The sequence below is a fragment of the Amblyomma maculatum genome, chromosome 1, assembly GCF_055883805.1.
Source record: "Amblyomma maculatum isolate TAMU_Amacu chromosome 1, ASM5588380v1, whole genome shotgun sequence".
Lineage (NCBI taxonomy): Eukaryota > Metazoa > Arthropoda > Arachnida > Ixodida > Ixodidae > Amblyomma > Amblyomma maculatum.
The window spans coordinates 72,947,674-72,965,358 of NC_139344.1; the positions used below are offsets into that span (position 1 = coordinate 72,947,674).

The 17,685-nt window shown below is 48.2% G+C and overlaps 1 long non-coding RNA gene across 1 annotated transcript; it reads right to left on the minus strand.

Moving 5' to 3' along the window:
- Window positions 1–815: 815 nt before the first annotated feature.
- LOC146202790 (uncharacterized) lies at window positions 816–7,313 on the minus strand. Its single transcript, XR_014703753.1, has 3 exons — window positions 7,102–7,313; window positions 5,605–5,730; window positions 816–997 (listed from the first exon to the last, which is right to left on the minus strand). It is a non-coding gene; the product is annotated as an uncharacterized LOC146202790 (long non-coding RNA).
- Between the last annotated feature and the right edge of the window lie 10,372 nt (window positions 7,314–17,685).

Genomic DNA, 17,685 nt, shown 5'->3' on the forward strand with positions numbered 1-17,685 from the left:
ATGCCAATAAATTTCACCGTGTGGGAGACCTTTTATACACTTTACAGAATTTAAAATAATCAGCGATTAATTTTCAGTAACGTTAAAGTGCAAGCTACGAATTACTCGCTGCGAAGACATCATAAACTGCCCCAGACGGCCATAGACGTCCGACGGTCGACCGACGGACGTCCGTTTTCGGACCTTCGGACATCCGACGGAAGTCCGGTTATGTTCGATATACGTACAGCGGACGTCCGTCGGACTATCGTTCGTGGATCCGGATCGCGTCCCACGGACGTCCGACGGGCAGCCGGAGGCGGACATTCGGACGTTTCCCGGAACATGCTTGCAGGGCCCGCTATTGGTGTAAAAACTTGCCAATAACATTCGTGCAAAGCTCAGCAAGCATGTGCCATGGAAATTTCAGTCACATACTAGTGCTCAATGCTTATGTCGTGAGAGTAAAGCAGACAATACAATATGCAACAGGTTCAAGTTTCCTGTTGTCTGCTTTACTTTCACACACAAAGCACTGAACAGAAGTGTGCAATTAAAACTTCCATCAAAGAGGCACATATGCTAGCTGAGCTTTACACAAATGCACCATTCCTGAAAACAATGCTAAGTGCATAGGCATACCAGCATGCGAGGTTGTAAAAAAAGCTTTTTTTTTGGCTTTATTGCAAAAACTGCATGCATAAATAGTCTACACTAAAAAAATATCGATGTTAAGGAATGGCATGGTAAAATGCAGGCCAACTGGAGTATTAAGAATCTACTTGAATAATTTTTTTTAATTATCCTTGGCCGTGACAGCTCTTCCCTTGGGGAAGTGGTGGAGGAAAAGGTATTTATTGAAACCTAATATTTCTGAATTAGCGAGGAGATGATCGAGTTCTCTGTGGGCGGCCTCCGCAGGCCGGGATTCCAGGAGCAGTTACTATCCTGTGCATTTGCTCGATCAGCTGTTGCTGGTCTTTCAGGCCTAAGATGGAAAGAGCAGGCTGGGCTCCTCCTGCAATAGAAGGGAAAATGAAATTCAAGTTATCTGTGCTGAACTTTGATTACACATCTCCAAGGGCAACTGCCAGTTTCTCTCAATTGCTTTTTCCAGATGGCACTGTACGCATGCATCTCCATTCAGAACTGTCACATACTATATAGAAAGGTCATATAACTGCAGCAAAACCCATGCAGAATAACAAAAGATACAAACGTAGTTTGACCAGAACCTGGCATTCAGTATTTTAATGTTTTTGTGTCGTCTCTTTGAACATGCCACTCTGACCAAACATGGCATGTTATGCTTGCTGCTATGCGCCCTCAGCAATGCCCAAGACATGGAGTGCACATGCAGAGAAACTAAGCATAAAGGATGCTGTATATGAACATAAAGCACAGCCAGAGCATTGCAGTATTACACAGGTACGCATTGGCGGCAGAAACCTGCATTTTGAGCGGTTTAACAGGCAGATTTCTAAAGTCATTGTTCCTGCTCTGAAAAGAAGTGATCAATAATAACATCATTTAAAATTGTTACCTTTTTGTTCTGTAAATTGCACATTTCGCTGGTTTCCATGTACCCTCTACCGAAGACATTCCTTGGGCGTGTCGGGGGTATATCGACATCAACATCTAGGCTACAAGCGTCTAGAAAGCGTCTCCTTAGAGTAGCTGCGACGAAGTAACTTATCTGATAACATGCAAGCTGCTGCAGCAGAATAAAGATAGACATTTGACATGTGGCTAAAGCCCAATGTGGAAGCATAGCCCGCCGCAGTGACTGCGCAGTGTTCATGCTTCTACAAGAGTTAAAAGTAAAGTTATTTGTTTACCCACAGCGCTATATGTGACATTACAATAGCAAGGCTTATAGTTACACAAAACACAAAAAGCTGACAACCACGAGCTCCTGATGTATCACCGGCAGCATGCAGCATGGATGTTAGTTACTGAAATATGGTTGCATAATTCTGGCAACCAGCTGTGCATGTATGTCATGGATTTCTCAACTACGCACAACAAATTACAAAAAAAATAATGGTATTTATAAATGCAGCCAGCTGTTCACAAGAAACACTGTAGTTTGTTTATGGGGAAGGTAGTGGGCGCCAAAGAAACTGCCCCTGTAAAGGCGCCTAATTTGCCCCTATGTAATATCGGGGACAAGTGTGTGGACTACACAAACTGCAATCAAAGCACATAACTTTCACATCGACCAGGAAACTCGGACCATACTTGTCGATGTGAAAGTTGAGCGTTAGTTCTTTCATGTGTGCAAGAGAAATAAGGTCACAATTCGTTTACATCGCGATTCTAGTCCAAAATCTCCAGACATATTGTCCAGAGACTTTCGCCCCCGCAGTATAAGCCACCACTTGGGTAAGAGATTAGTAAAAGAAGTGTATAAAAGACATTAGTGCTGTTGGACAGCCATAGCTATAAAAATGGTATTGACATTGGAGTACTGCCTGAAGGCGGGGCCTCGGGCATTACAAAAGCAAAAGTTAGTGTCCGCTGGTCCTCATTTGAACGAACAAAAAGAGGGGGGGAGGGGGGGGGGGGGAAGAAATCTACCTCAACTACATGTTTTGAGTGACACCAAGCCGCAGTTAGTATTAAAGATATCACACAATTTTGTGGAAGATTTGGGAGCGCTTTGCTGCTTTCTTACAGGATTGGACAAAAGAGCTCACCATCTTCAGAAAGGCACGTTATATAGAAATGAAAATAGTGAATTTACTGCATCTGGCCACAACAACTTGCACACGGAGAGGAAGATGAACTGAAAATTTAATACATGAATGTACGTATTTACAACAGGTGAAACAATGACCATGATCTATGTCGAAGAGGAAAGAGATCAAAATCTAGCTCAGAACGAGTTCTCCAGGCCGCGGGGCCGTTTCATTAACTTCGGGACTCTGCCCACATTTCTCATCCCCAATGACAACGAACTCACACATGACTGGCTAACAAACATTTTGGCATGTCTTTCCACTTTCATAAGTTCTTCACCCTCTCCCTAATACAAGCAATGCAAAAGGAACAACAAATTCATTTTACAACAAACGGAATTTAGAGAATGGACCTCGAAATGATTGGCTCACTAGGTCACATGCCAAACTCTCTCCCCTAGGAAAAAAAAAAAAGAAAAACAAAATTAGAACCCATCAAAACGGTGTCCCAAGTGCGCAACCATTGCCCAAAGCTTGCATCCTTGGCGGCTCCTTTTACAGGGCAGTTATTGCAATTATGGGCGTCCGAGTCAGCACCACTGTGGACCACATCAGAAGAGCCAACCCACATCCTCCAGCTCCGCATCATACCGTCACTGTTACACACTTGCCCTTTTTCAACGCCGCCATCTCCCACCATTGTTGACATCCAGGGTTGGAATCCTCAACGAGACCCCACTCAGCGCGCCTGCACTGAATAATTGTCACTTTTATGGGCTCCCCAACAAGGAAGAGGGCCTTACACCCTTCAACCTGACAGTGTTTTTTCTTTGAACGATAAGCAGTTCTTCCAAAAGAGGTGCTCGTTTCAAAGCTGTGCTGCCTCCGGGTGATGGGTCCAGTCAGCGTACTAAGGACCCATAGTATGCTTAGTACTAAGGACCCCTTAGTTGTATACTGTTCGTAAAGCTCCTTAAATAAAAATGAGCCCCCTACATGACACAGCAACGAGAACAAACTGCCTGTCCCCGCGTCTTCGAGTGCGACAGCAAAGTCCTCGGAAGAGGGGACTTCTTTCCCTCTCTGCCTACGTTTCCGTTAAGCACTGTAGCTGCTATAGCTGCCTCACTGTGCGCGTCTCTCCGCCTCCTGTCCGAGGGCAAGTGGGAGACGGCCGCAGCTGGGCATTGAACAGGTGACCCAAAAAGAGCAGACTAATAATGGTGCCTAGCATACCCACCGGTCCCTTACAGAAATCATTAAAGAAATGAAAGCAACACATCATATAACGCTACAATGTTTCTAAGTGCAAAGTCGACAACTCCAAGTCATATAAATATATGTACATCTCCGCACATTAACTAGACAGAAACAGTGCAGAGTAAACTAATAATTCAGTGTCTAACAACACTATTAAAAGGGGATAAAGGCCATGGGGGGCTACGATTATTAGTACCGTTTTGCCTTTAAACTACAATAACATACTTGTTGCAAGCTTAACATCAAAGATTCACACCTGTCCCACCCACAGCAATGGAACACACATCTGACTCAAGTCTGCAAAGAAAGAGCAAGCTAGACTATTACAGACGCACCCTTGGTTATTTTTCTGGCATTTCTGAGGGTGAAGAATCTGACTTGCCAGTAGCATGTATATGAATAAGAATCCTATGACAGTAAATGCATCAGATTTTCTGGAGTGGCTTTTCTTTGCTGACCACATATGAGGTGAGCTATAATTTATCCAACTTGGCCTAGGTTTATTCTATGAATAACAAAGCTATAGCAGGTACACAGTCGTCCACTCAGGCAGAACATGCGAGTGCGTGGCATGCACTTTTTGAGATGCCACTGCATCCATCGCAGCTGCACACCGTAGCGAAGAGGCAGACAGCGTGAAGTACCAGCCTCTAGTCCCTCTACCACCACCGGGGTCCCAAACTAGGGACCCCTTGTTTTTGTCAGGACAGGCCCCCTCAGGGTCAGCTAGTGAGTAACCTCCTGTATTTGTATCTGATGGCAATGTTTTCCACCACCACCCACAATACGCAGCTGCACATCATAGCAGATGTGAAGCAACAGCTCCTGGTCCTTCTGTGCATAAGCCACTTTGCCTTGATGCATGCCTGCGCACCATAGTAAAGAGGCAGACGACATGACGCAGCAGCTCATGGTATCTTTACACATGAGCCCCCCCCATTGTACTTCGATACGCACCATAGCAAATATACAGACTACGCCACACAGCAGCTCCTGGTCCCTCTATGCATAAGCCATTTTGCCTCAATACGCACCTGCGTACCTCAGTGAAGAGGCAGAGGTGAAGCTGCAGCTCCTGGGCTCTCCATGCACAAGCCACTTAGCATCAATGCACGGCTGTGCACTGTAGTAAAGAGGCGAACGACGTTAAGCAGCAGCTCCTGGCCCCTCTACACATCAGCCATTTTGCCTCGATGCGCATCTGCACACCGTAACAAACAGCCAGATGTGACAAAGAAGCTCCTGGTTTCTCTACACATAAACCACTTTGCCTCAATGCACGTCTGCACACCGGAGCAAAGAGGCAGATGACGTGAAGCTGGAGCGGCTGGTCCCTCTACGCACAAGCCACTTAGCCTTGATGCATGGCTGTGACGGATGCATTGCTATTTTGCAAACTGCATGCCACACATTCCCATTCAAGCTAAGAGTGGACGACTGTGTAAACGTAAAATACTGGTTATTTACTTCAATGGACAATGACAAAAAGTAACATGGTGGACAATGTAAAAAGAATTTGCTGCATAAAGTTTGTTGAAACCAGTTCTACATCCTACATGTAAACAAGCTAAAACCTTAATGTCGAAGGGATGTCCTGTGTGTTTAAAATCATCACGCTCAAACAACTTCAACACTGACAATCATGATTCAATATTAATAATATAGATAATGATACAATACTCACTTTTAGCCATACCAAAGAAATGAGAATGCAAAGGGATGTTGCTGTTTTTCCCCCGTGGATGACAGTTTTCCATGTTCAAAGTGCTGCTTCCTGTTGGCCTACGAAATCGGCTACAGCAAATGGCACCTGAAAAATTTTTGGAAGCCTCATGCTAGTCTTCAACGAGAAAAGCATTGCCATACAGAAGAACACAAATACTTTTACAACACACTAAAAGCACCAACTGCGGTGCTGTTTTTAGGATGACTAGGCAGAGGTTTTGCTGTAGCAAGCCAAATGTTAGCCTTCAATAAGGAAAGCATTCCCATACAGAAACAGAACACAAAAACTTTTACAACACATTAAAAGCATCAATTGCACAAATGCTTGTAAGATGACCAGGTACAGGTTTCTGCTATAGCCCACATCATGTGACCAGCGGTTATCAGAAGCCTTGTATGTGAGCATGATGCCCTAGATTCAATTTATGGCTATCACTGTATTAACAAGCATGGGTTTAAAGCTACTTTAATATGATAATCTAAGAACATGGTAAGAGCTTTCAGTGTGAGACATAAGCTCAGTATCATGCACTATAAGGTGCTGCATGGCTCTAGTGTAGCTTTGGCATTATCTCGCTGTCAATAATGCAGTGAAGTTCTGAGGAGCCTTTGAATATCTGTAAGGACAAAGCAACAACAATTTTGTTTTCATCTCACTTTTGCACAGCTCTCTTTTTCTTTTTTTTGAGCCCGCGGCTTGCATGGCCTCCCAGTATGCCTGTTTTGCATAAAAGAAGGCGTTGCAGGCACCAGAGCTCACAGCCCAACTGTATCGCGGCGGCGGTATGTCAAATTCGTGCCAGAACAGCGCAGAACAACGGGTCAAGAAAAAGACAAGTGCTGACTTTTTTTTTTTCTCTCATCTCCTTGTCCGGTTGTTCTGCGCGGTTCGGTCCCACATGCATAACCAACATGCGCAAGGTGCTGTCCTGGTTTGTCAAAGCTGAAGGAGAGTACTAAACCTTTAGTTATTTAGTAGCTACAGCCGTTCCTTCTAGAAACTGTAGTTGCCGTAAAGCTCGAGAGAGAAAGATCAGCGGCTGCCCATTAAAAAAAAAAAAAAAAAAAAAAAAAGAAAAAAAAAGAAAAGCTCGCGACGTTTTCACAAGTGTAGGCATGTCGCAGGAGTGCAAAAGTTTTCTCGTATAGTTTTTACAACTCAGCACGTTGCGCATGGTTAACAAATTAACTCCTTTAAAGCTTGGGCAGGCACTCCTTTATCAGAGACAGAGAAGTTGCGCGGCTTACTGGCGCAGCGTCCAGTAATGCCGAGAAAGATGGCCCTCACACTTGAGGCTGCACTTTAGTTAGCCGGCGCGGAGCCATCCTGTCAGTCTCGTCTAAAACACTCGACCGTTCGGCTGCTGTACAGAGCTGTTTCCTTACCCAAAAGCTCACCACTATCGGTGCATAGAAAAGTTCCACTAAAGAAACAAAAGTTCGGTGAAATACTTACTTTGGAATCGGCGGGTGAACAAAGTGTGCCAGCCGCACCAAGCCACAGCAAAAACAATGCTAGCAGTGCATTACAGCCGTAGGTATTTGTAACTGCGCAGAAAATGCAGAACACGGAAACGTGAAGCCATCTTCCATGACTAAACTTCAACTTGTCAGGTGGATTGGATTGGCTCATTTCAGATTTTTTTGAGGATAGGTTCGGTTTCGTTCTTTTTGAGCTTGCTGCTTGCTGCGTCTATTCAGCCACTGATTAAAATTTCACCGAAGCATCATGATAGAAAAATGTTTAATGGTCATGTAACTTTTAATCAAAAATTTTTTATGGAAGAATTCAACGATGAAACATGCGGAAAATAAAAAAAACTGTTTAATGGAAACGCTTTCTATCGCATCGATTCGCTCTGGCATCATATAATGCAGACTTGACGGCATTACTTATTTATACGCATTTCAGACGAGCACGACGACTACAAACTATATCATAGTTGTGTAAAAGCAAATCCAGTGGCGGACGTACGGCGGCTGTCCGCTGGGCGAACGGATTCGACCATCCGCTTTCGTACGTACGCCGGAATTCCGGCGGACGTCCGAAATCGGCCGCCGAGTTGCGGCCGAGTTCGGTTGTCCGTCGGACGTCAGTGGCCGTCTGGGGCGGATGGGCACTGTCATGTTCTGGGAAGCAATTTTATAGGCTGAAAATTTCTTTATTACTAATTATTTAGCAGTGACTAAATCTTATGCGAAGTAAAATATTAGGGTTGCTTCCAAAACAGATTCCGGATATAAAACTATTCCGAAAGAAATGGAGGTCATTTTATCATGCGACTATAAAGATGTATTTATTCCCGAACACTGATATTTAAGCCTGCATGAAGTTGTTTTACTCCCCTTGTCAGAAACGACAAGCTTGCTCGGAAGACAGCACTTGGGCGAAAAGGGATTATAATGATTATAATAGGCTACCAGTAAAGTACATTAATCTAGGTGTATTATGTAATATTTAGGGTAACAATTAGGTGCAGGGAATATGTTTCCCAAACGTTCGAGCATTTCTCTAAAGCAAAATGTGCTCACTAAAACTTTTACGGATGCACAGAAGCCTTCAATAACAACAACAACAAAAAAAAAAAGAAAAATGCATATTGGCCCGGGTTTAACGCATGAAAGCGGCATCGGCTATGACGGATGATTGCAGACGCTGGTTTTGGTGTCGTTTTTTTGTTCATTATTAACACCACATTTACCACGTGGGATTGTTTATTGTGCAGTCAAATCCCACAGCAGAGGAGCGCGCCTTTCGAAACGGTTGTGATTGAATCCCCCGTTCTCGAAATCAGCACTCGGGGGCCCGTACCATTGAGACACCGCGACAGAGGTTTAAAAGCAAAAAAAAAAAAAAAAAGGTACTCACACAACTCCATCGTGAATACAGAAGGCATAGTAGACATAGAGGCGTCTGTTCAAACTGCATTCTGCTATATGAAGCAGTCTGCGGTGGCATATGTTTCAGTAGCTGCGGTATTCCAAGCAGGAACGGGAATACGCGATTTCTGAGCGTTTTTATTAACTTTTATGGACGGCGGCGACCTGTTTTGCTTTGACAAGGTGGTAATGACAGTACTACTTCGTTTGAGACATTGCATGTCAAAGGATCTCAAGCGCCGAAGACCGCGATGGATGATGTCCTTATCCAAGCATGACATGCTCAATACGGACAAGTATATATATATTTTTAATGAAGCGTGGGGTTATAGACTGTTCATATTTATTTTGCAAGAGGCATATAGGTAAGCAAAATCTCGCAAGAACCATGAAACAAACAAAAACACCCCTGTACACGCCGCATGCGCCCGCGTAAATCACTGCGGGCTGGCACGCGAAGCGAAAACGCATCCACACTGAGTAGGTTTCGCCGCTGAGCCGCAAGGTGGCGACTCTGCTCGATCTCGAGGCCAATATGGCTTCAGTCGTACAACGTGTACAATTTCTGGGCGTGCGCGTTGCCGTTGTGATGCTGACGTTCCGTCGGGAATGACTTCATAGTCCAGTGGTCCGACGCGGCGAATGATTTTGCACGGCCCAAAGTATCGACGCAACAACTTTTCACTTAATCCGCGACGGCGAATTGGTGTCAAAACTCACACTTGGTCTCCTGGATTGTACTCTGCGTGGTGTCGTCGTAAGTTGTATCGTCGGCTGTCGGTGCGCGGTTGGTCTTTAATACGTAGCCGTGCGAGTAGTCGGGCTTCCTCTGCACGCTGCAGGTAGGCGGCGACGTCAAGGCTGTCCTCGTTGGTTACGTGCGGCAGCATTGCGTCGAGCGTCGTCGTGGGCTCCCTGCCGTACACAAGCTGAAACGGGGTCGCTCTGGTCGTCTCCTGGACTGCCGTCTTATACGTGAAGATCACGTACGGCAAGATGGCGTCCCAGGTCCTGCGTTCAGCGTCGTCGTATAGTCGAGCGCGATTTGAAGGTTATCGCGTGAGCGTCGACCAGCCTAGCACTCCAGGCACCTGGCGGCCAGGTTTGGAACAGAAAAAATCATGATTTCGTAATCTTCTCTCCCTCGTTCGCTGTTCCATACAACAGCCATCACCCCCGCGACAAACTCACCACCCTTTCTCTCTGTGCTAAGCTTTCCAATTGTTGCGATAAATTGTCCGATTTCAGATAATACCGAAAAATACGTCATGTGCACAGCGATCACTGCCTGTTCGCAGAACCAAAAGAAAAAAAAAGGAAGTGATGTCCAAACAGGGAGTGACGGCTGCTGAAGGAACAGCAAAAAGAGTGAGGGAAGCTGGCTTTATAGCTCCCTCGCCTCGGCAGAGAATTCTGGGCCATGGCGCAGTTCATGTTCCCGGTCTATGCTCGCGTGATAACCTTCAAATCGCGCTCGACTGTACATGGCAATCATGTCCGCGATCGTTTTATTCAGGCGCTCCGTAAGGCCATTGGTCTGGGGATGGTACGCAGTTGTTCGTCGATGGCTTGCATGACAGTATTCCAGGATGGCTTGCGTCAACTCTGCCGTAAGCGCCGCTCCCCTGTCCGTGAGGAGCACTTCTGGGGAGCCATGTCGCAGGAGAATTTGTTCGACAAAAAATTTGGCGACTTCTGCCGCGGTACCATTTGGTAGTGCTTTTGCTTCGGCGTAACGGGTAAGGTAGTCAGTGGCCACGATGATCCACTTGTTACCCATAGACGAAGCTGGAAAGGGGCCGAGGAGATCCATTCCAATTTGTTGAAAGGGCAGGTCTGGGGGCGGAATCGGGTTTAGTAGTCCTGCTGGTCTGATAGGCGGCGTCTTGCGTCGTTGGCACTCACGACACGTCTTCACGTAGTGGGCAACTTCGGCAGGCAGTCGCGGCCAGCAATACTTCTCCTGGATTCGACGCAACGTGCACGCAAATCCGAGATGAACTGCTGTGGGCTCATCGTGCAACGCCTGCAGAATTTCCTGCCGGAGGTTTTTAGGCACTACAAGAAGCTGCGCGGTCTTGTTGGTTGCGAAGTTCTTCACAAGGAGGCCATTGCTTAACTCGAACGATGATAAATGTTGCCTGAACACACCAGAAGGGGAAGTGGTCTTTCCTTCTAAGTAATCGGCTAGCGCTTTCAGCTCAGGGTCTGATCGCTGTTGTTCTGCGAAACTGCTGGCGCTTACCGGTTCTAAAAAGGCGTCGTTGTCAACGTCCTTCGGGGGAGCGTCGACGGGAGCGCGTGATAAGCAGTCTGCTTCGGAATGCCTCCGGCCCGACTTATAGACTACAGTCAAGTCAAATTCTTGAAGTCGTAGGCTCCATCTGGCAAGGCGGCCAAAGGGATCTTTCAAATTAGCCAGCCAGCAGAGCGCATGATGGTCGCTTACCATCTTGAATGGTAGGCCGTATAGGTATGGACGAAACTTAAAAGTGGCCCGGATGATCGCGAGACACTCCTTCTCGGTCGTCGAGCAATTGACTTCGGCTTTTGTGAGGAACCTGCTCGCGTAGGCGATTACTTTCTCCTGTCTGGCACTGTTCTGGACGAGAACGGCTCCTAGGCCCAAACTGCTCGCGTCAGTGTGAATTTCGGTCTCGGCGTTTTCATCAAAGTGGCCAAGTACAGGAGGGCACTGCAGGCGGCGCTTGAGTTCGTCAAAGGCTTCTCCTTGCGGCACTCCCCATTTGAAAGGTACGTCAGCCTTTGTAAGCTGCGTCAACGGTTCGGCGATGCGCGAAAAGTTTCTGACTAATCGTCGATAATAAGCACACAGCCCAAGGAATCGGCGCACAGCTTTCTTGTCGGCAGGCGTCGGGAATTGTGCGATTGCAGCTGTTTTCACCGGGTCTGGGCGAATACCATCCTTGCTAACGATGTGACCTAGGAACCGGAGTTCTTCGTAGGCGAAGTGACACTTCTCTGCTTTCAGCGTTAGCCCCGATAACTTGATGGTTTCCAGCACTGTCTGCAGTCGTTTTAGGTGGTCTTCAAAGTTTTACGAGAAGACAACAACGTCGTCCAAATATACCAAACAAATTTGCCACTTCAAGCCTGCCAGAACTGTGTCCATTACTCGTTGAAATGTGGCTGGTGCGGAGCAGAGGCAAAATGGCGTCACCTTGAACTCAAAAAGACCGTCCGGTGTGATGAATGCTGTCTTCTCGCGATCTCTTTCGTCGACCTCAATTTGCCAATATCCGCTCTTCAGGTCCATCGATGAAAAGTACCTTGCATTGCAGAGCCGGTCGAGAAGGTCGTCGATGCGGGGAAGCGGGTACACATCCTTCTTCGTTATGCTAGTCAAGAGGCGATAATCAACGCAGAAGCGAAGTGTGCCGTCTTTCTTCTTCACCAAAACGACTGGTGCCGCCCAGGGGCTCTTAGATGGCTGGATTACGTCATCACGCAGCATTTCCTGAACTTGATCGCGTATGGCCTGGCGTTCTCGCGGCAATACACGACATGGGCTTTGGCGCAGAGGTCGGGCGTGTTCGTCCGTTATAATGCGGTGCTTGGCCAGTGGTGTTTGTCGTACCTTCGATGATGACGAGAAGCACTCCGCGTAGCTTCGAACAGGACTGAGAATCTGGTCTTTCCTGCTGTGGGTCAATGCCGGGTTGATGTCAAATGTGGGCTGACGGAATAGGTCCAGTGCGTCTTCCAGCGTTTGGTCGTGGAGGGCGAATACATCTTTGAAGTCCGCTAATTCGTCGAGAAAAGCGATCGTCGTGCCCTTGTTGAGATGCCGGTACTCTTCGGAGAAGTTTGTTACCAGCACCTGAGCTTGACCTCTCCGAAATTTCGCGATGCCTCTTGCGATGCCGACACCTCGTTCTAAGAGCAATTGGATATTTCCTTCGACGATGCCTTCAGCGGTTTCGATGTTTGCGCCGCTATCTACGCAGACTACGATGCTTGATCGGGGCGGGACGGTCAATTCTCCATCAAGGGCGTTTAGAGCGATGTTTTGCGTCGACGTCGTCGTAGCAGGAATGGCTTTGTCTGCAGAGAGCTTAATGAGCTTGGATCGCAGGTCGGTGATAGCCCTATGTTCATTTAGGAAGTCCATGCCTAAAATCACGTCGCGGGAGCACTGCTGAAAGACCACAAAGCTGGTGGAGAAATGCGCCAATTTACGGTTATTCTTGCAGTGCATCGTCCCGATGGAGTACTCAGATGCCACCTGCGGTGCGAATCAGCGGGCCATCCCAAGCGGTGGTAACTTTTCTGAGCTGAGAGGCTAACGGTCCACTAATGACTGAATAGTCAGCTCCGGTGTCTACTAGGGCAGTGACTCTGCGACCGTCGATATCAACTTCAAGGTCACTTGTTCGCGTCTCGCATTGCACGTGGGCCTCAGTGTCCGATCTCGGCTCCGTCGTTTCTTCAGGTCATGGCCGGGGCATACCGTTGTTACTTCGCTGGGCGGCGGTGTCTGCTTGCACTCTGGTCGGGTTGTCGTCGACGACGTCGTGTGGAGCGGTGGTGAAATGGCTGCGTCCTCGTTAGTGGTCGTCGGCGGCGGAAGATGTTCGTCTTTTCGCCTTGAGCAACCTCACCTCCAAAGGTTGCTGCCTTTAGTTTCCCCTGCGCGGGCTTGGGGACCTTCCGCGCATACTCTCATCATAGTTACGGCCTGGCGACGCAAAGCGGGCCCTGTACGGCGACATGGAGATCTGAACCGACGGCTTGGTGGCGCAATTTCACCGCTACGCAGATAGCTGTCGATTTCTTGCGGTCGTTCACCTGGACGTGGTCGTGGAGCGTCGACTGCAAATCCGCGGAGACCGATTCGTCGGTACGGGCAGTGCCGCATAATGTGACCGGCCTCATCGCAGTGGAAGCATAATGGCCGGTTGTTCGCTGTCCTCCATGCGTCGCACTTCCTGGGGCTTGTTGGTCGTTGGTAGGATTGGCGGGCGGGGGCCAAGGGGCGGTTTTCAGGAACAGGATGGTAGCGGCGAGGGTTCGGAAAGTCATCACGACGGGGCGGAGGGTGACGTAATGGAGCGGCGTAGTTCATCGCTGTTGCCTCTTGTGCTGGAACAGTCGCAGCCGCCGCTTGAGGAACGCCCAGCGCCTGCTGGACTTCTTCACGGACGACGTCCGCGAGCGTCGCCACCTGCGGTTGTTGCGATGATGGCATCAGTCAGCGGAGCTCCTCCCGCACGATCTCCCGGATGAGGTCCCGAAGGTTCTCTCCGCTTGTAGATGCGCTAGGGTAGTGGCTTGAGTTGTCCGGTTGAAGTGGTCGCTCGTAATGGCGCATCCGGTTGTCCAACGTCTTCTCGATGGTAGACGCTTCTGTTTAAAATTCCGCCACAGTTCTTGACGGATTTCGCACATGACCCGCAAAGAGCGACTCTTCAACGCCTCGCAATAAAAGTTTGACACGTTCACCTTCGGTCATATTAGGGTCGGCGCGGCGAAAGAGGCGCTTCATCTCCTCAACGTACGCCAGGACAAGCTCATTAGGGAGTTGAAGTCTTGACTGAAGGAGGGCCTGGACTCTTTCCTTTCGGACGAAGCTTGAAAAGCAGTCAGAAACGCTTGCTTGAAAGTCTCCCAATCCTTCATAGCTGCCTCATGATTTTCGAACCAAACTCGGGCATGTTCTTGAAGAACAAAATAGACTTGCCTAAGTCTCGCGGCGTCGTTCCAGCCGTTGAATTCTGCCACACGATCGAAAAGGTCCATCCAGTGTCCCGCATCTTCACCCGGTCATCCATGGAAGCAGGGGGGCTCACGGGGTTGGACGAAAACAACCGGTGCTGTAGGCTGGGCCATTGTCAGCATCGATGCCTTCCGAAATCGAATGGGGTCAGGCAGCAGCCGTTGTTCGGGTTGTAGGCCTGAAGTCGGCGGCTGACCCGGTGACCTGTTGGCTGGTCTTCCAGGGCGACAGGAACACGGCTTGGGTCTTCGCTTGAAGGATCAAGGCAGCACCTCCACCAGATATCACGTAGTAGTGACAAGGCCGTACACGCCAAAAGAAGACACAGGAGTGATGGTACTGAAATAACTGTTTATTGGGGCTGACTTGCGCCCGCAAAAGAACTAAGCTACTCGGCGGCGGCGATAGCAACAAACGTGCTCGTCGGTCGTCGGACAAAGAATGCCCGTCACACTCGTAAACGCTCAATTTAAAGGCTGCACAGAACAATCTAGATAACGTCGCAAACAGCTACCAGCACGTGCTGGAACATTGTGGAAAGACTGGTGAGTGGCCGCAATCTTCGAGATAGAACTCGGTGCATCTTGCGCTACAACGAAACTGATAAAGTTGTGACTCGCGACATCTAGCATTAACAGACAAAAATTGCGGAACAGATACGCGATTCAGAATCAGAATGATAAGTTTGTATGCCGGCGGCTGTTGAAAAACAACAAATACAGTTTTGAAGGTTTCGCGGCAATATGCTTTTAAGCATAGATACAAAAAATTTGTCCTGATAAAATTCCCAACGCTTTTTGAAAAAGTATGCGGAATGGACAGCTAAATGTGTGTGTGTGTGTGTGTGTTCGAAACTATCGCTTGACGGTCAAATTTCAAGGGACTGGACGACTGCCAGAGTAAAACCACTTCATAAAAATGGGCAGGAAATCCTGATTTTTGATTACCGTACCATTTTTTGCGCGCATTGGAGGCCGCAGAGTCCCAAAGGATCCCTGCTGACCTTCTCTAAGCACTGAAACCAGTCTTTCGGCTGGTTCCCCTTCTTTGGAAGTAAACTTCAGAGCGGCGACTCCGATCGGCGACGGTATGCGATGGGATAACGCGGTAGTTCACGGGAGATGTTTGCTGGAGCACGGTTTAAGGACCGATATAGCGATGGAGGAATTTCTCGCACAATCCTGGTGTGCAGATCGACGTACAGAGTGGCACTTCATTACCGGTTGAGAAGGAGGCCGTGTGGTGGTGCTGGTCATAGTGGTGCTACCTTTCTTGTTGGGCGGCTTCAGTGATGCTTCGAGCAATTTGCCGGTAATGGGCCATACGTGTAGAAAACTGGTCGCCCAACAATGCAGATGGGAGGGCGGGGGCAGGAGCAGAGCAAATGGTGGTGTCGAATAGAGTTGTTGGTTGATGGCCATAAACTAAGAAGAATGGGCTGTTGCCAGTGGTGCGTTGAACGGCGTAATTATAGGCATAGGTAACGAAAGGCAAAATGGTGTCCCAGTTCTTATGGTCAGAACTGACGTACATGGATATCATGTCGGACAAGGTGCGGTGAAAGCGTTCGATGAGGCCATTGGTTTGAGGATGATAACTAGAAGATGTCTTGTGGACGGTGTTGGCAGCGTGGAGTACTTCCGCCAGGACTTGGGAAAGAAATGTCTTCTCACGGTCGCTAATCAAGATACGGGGAGCACCATGACGCAAGATGATCGCTCGCAGGAAAAACTCGGCAACTTCAGAAGCGGCACCGGAGCAAAGAGGGGCTGTTTCAACGTAGCGCGTCAGATGGTCAATGGCGGTTACAACCCATCGGTGACCGGCGGCCGTGAGAGGTAGGGGGCCGAATAAGTAAATGGCGGCAGAATCGAAAGGCACGTGGGCAAAGAAGATGTTGCAGGGGCCGGCAGGACGAGATGTTGACCGCTTACGATGTTGGCGAGGCGCACATGATGATATACACTTGGCGACACTGGTAGAAAGCCCGGGCCAAAAGTAGCGGCTTTTTATACGGTCGTCTTGTGGTGTCCCAAATGATCGGCAGTGGCATCATTATGGTAAGCCTTAAACACTCGATGATGGAGAGAGCGAGGAACAACGGCAACCCACCGGCGACCAGTCGTGTGGTATACAGAGCGGTAAAGCGTTCCGTGTTTAATCCAGAAAAGGCGAAGCTGGCGACGGAGGCGACATTTGGGTGCCGGTGATTGACCGCGGAGGCGAGCGATAATTGTGCTGTAGTAAGGATCAGCCTGCTGCAATGCCGGGAAGTTACTGCTTAGGTTCAGTCGAAAGGCCTCGATGGGTGCAACATCTAGATGATCACCGGAAGGCTGACGTGAGGGGCAGAGTGTAGTTGCCGCATGGCAGTTGGTTGGAGTAGAAGACAGCGGGTAATGAGAGAGGGCGTCAGCATCGAGGTGTTTTCTGCCGGATTTGTACGTGATGGTGAAGGTATACTCTTGCAAACGTATCAAACGTAGTTCTTTAACGATGACAGCCTACAGAGCTCATGATGGTTGGTGACGATTGTAAAGTGGCGGCCATACAAACAGGGTCGAAATTTTTGCACAGACCAAACAACGGCAAGGCATTCTTGTTCCGTAATGCTGTAGTTACGTTCAGCTGTAGTTATGTTCCGTAATGCTGTAGTTACGATGATGCCACAATATATATATATATATATATATATATATATATATATATATATATATATATATATATATATATATATATATAGGCAGATCAATTAAGGGGAAATGAGGGTGCTCGTTATAATGCATGAAGGAAAGAAGCCAACAGTCGGCGAGGCCAAGGAAAGCGTTGGGGATGGTCCTTTTATGTCTTTCTTTTTAATGTTTGCTTAGATACTAATTTCTGTGATTATCTAAGCAAACATTAAAAAGAAAGACATAAAAGGACCATCCCCAACGCTTTCCTTGGCCTCGCCGACTGTTGGCTTCTTTCCTTCACATATATATATATATATATATATATATATATATATATATTGTGAGCGCGGTGCCAGAACATTCACCTTTTTCACCTGTACATACGCAGCATCCTCATCATTCACCAGTGTTCGCAAGATCACGCCCAGCGTTCCAGATTGTGGCTAGAATAAAGACGCTTGTTCTAGCGGTGGCTCACAAGTGGTGGAGGTGCCCTTATTATCTCAAGCCTCCCGCTTTCGACCTGTCCACTGTTCCCCCTGGAGTTCCGTTCTGGCCTTCGCTTGCCCTCACACCACTTCGGTGTGAGCGAGAGCAACGGAACCCGCCCGCTCCCGGCCTCTGCCCATGCTGTTGTGTCTACCCCTATCTGGACCATAACCAGCCGCCAGCCCGATCCCCAGCTCTTTTCCGGCCTTCGCGGTGACGATGTCGGAGATTACACCAGAGTGAGTTCCTTCAAACGGTG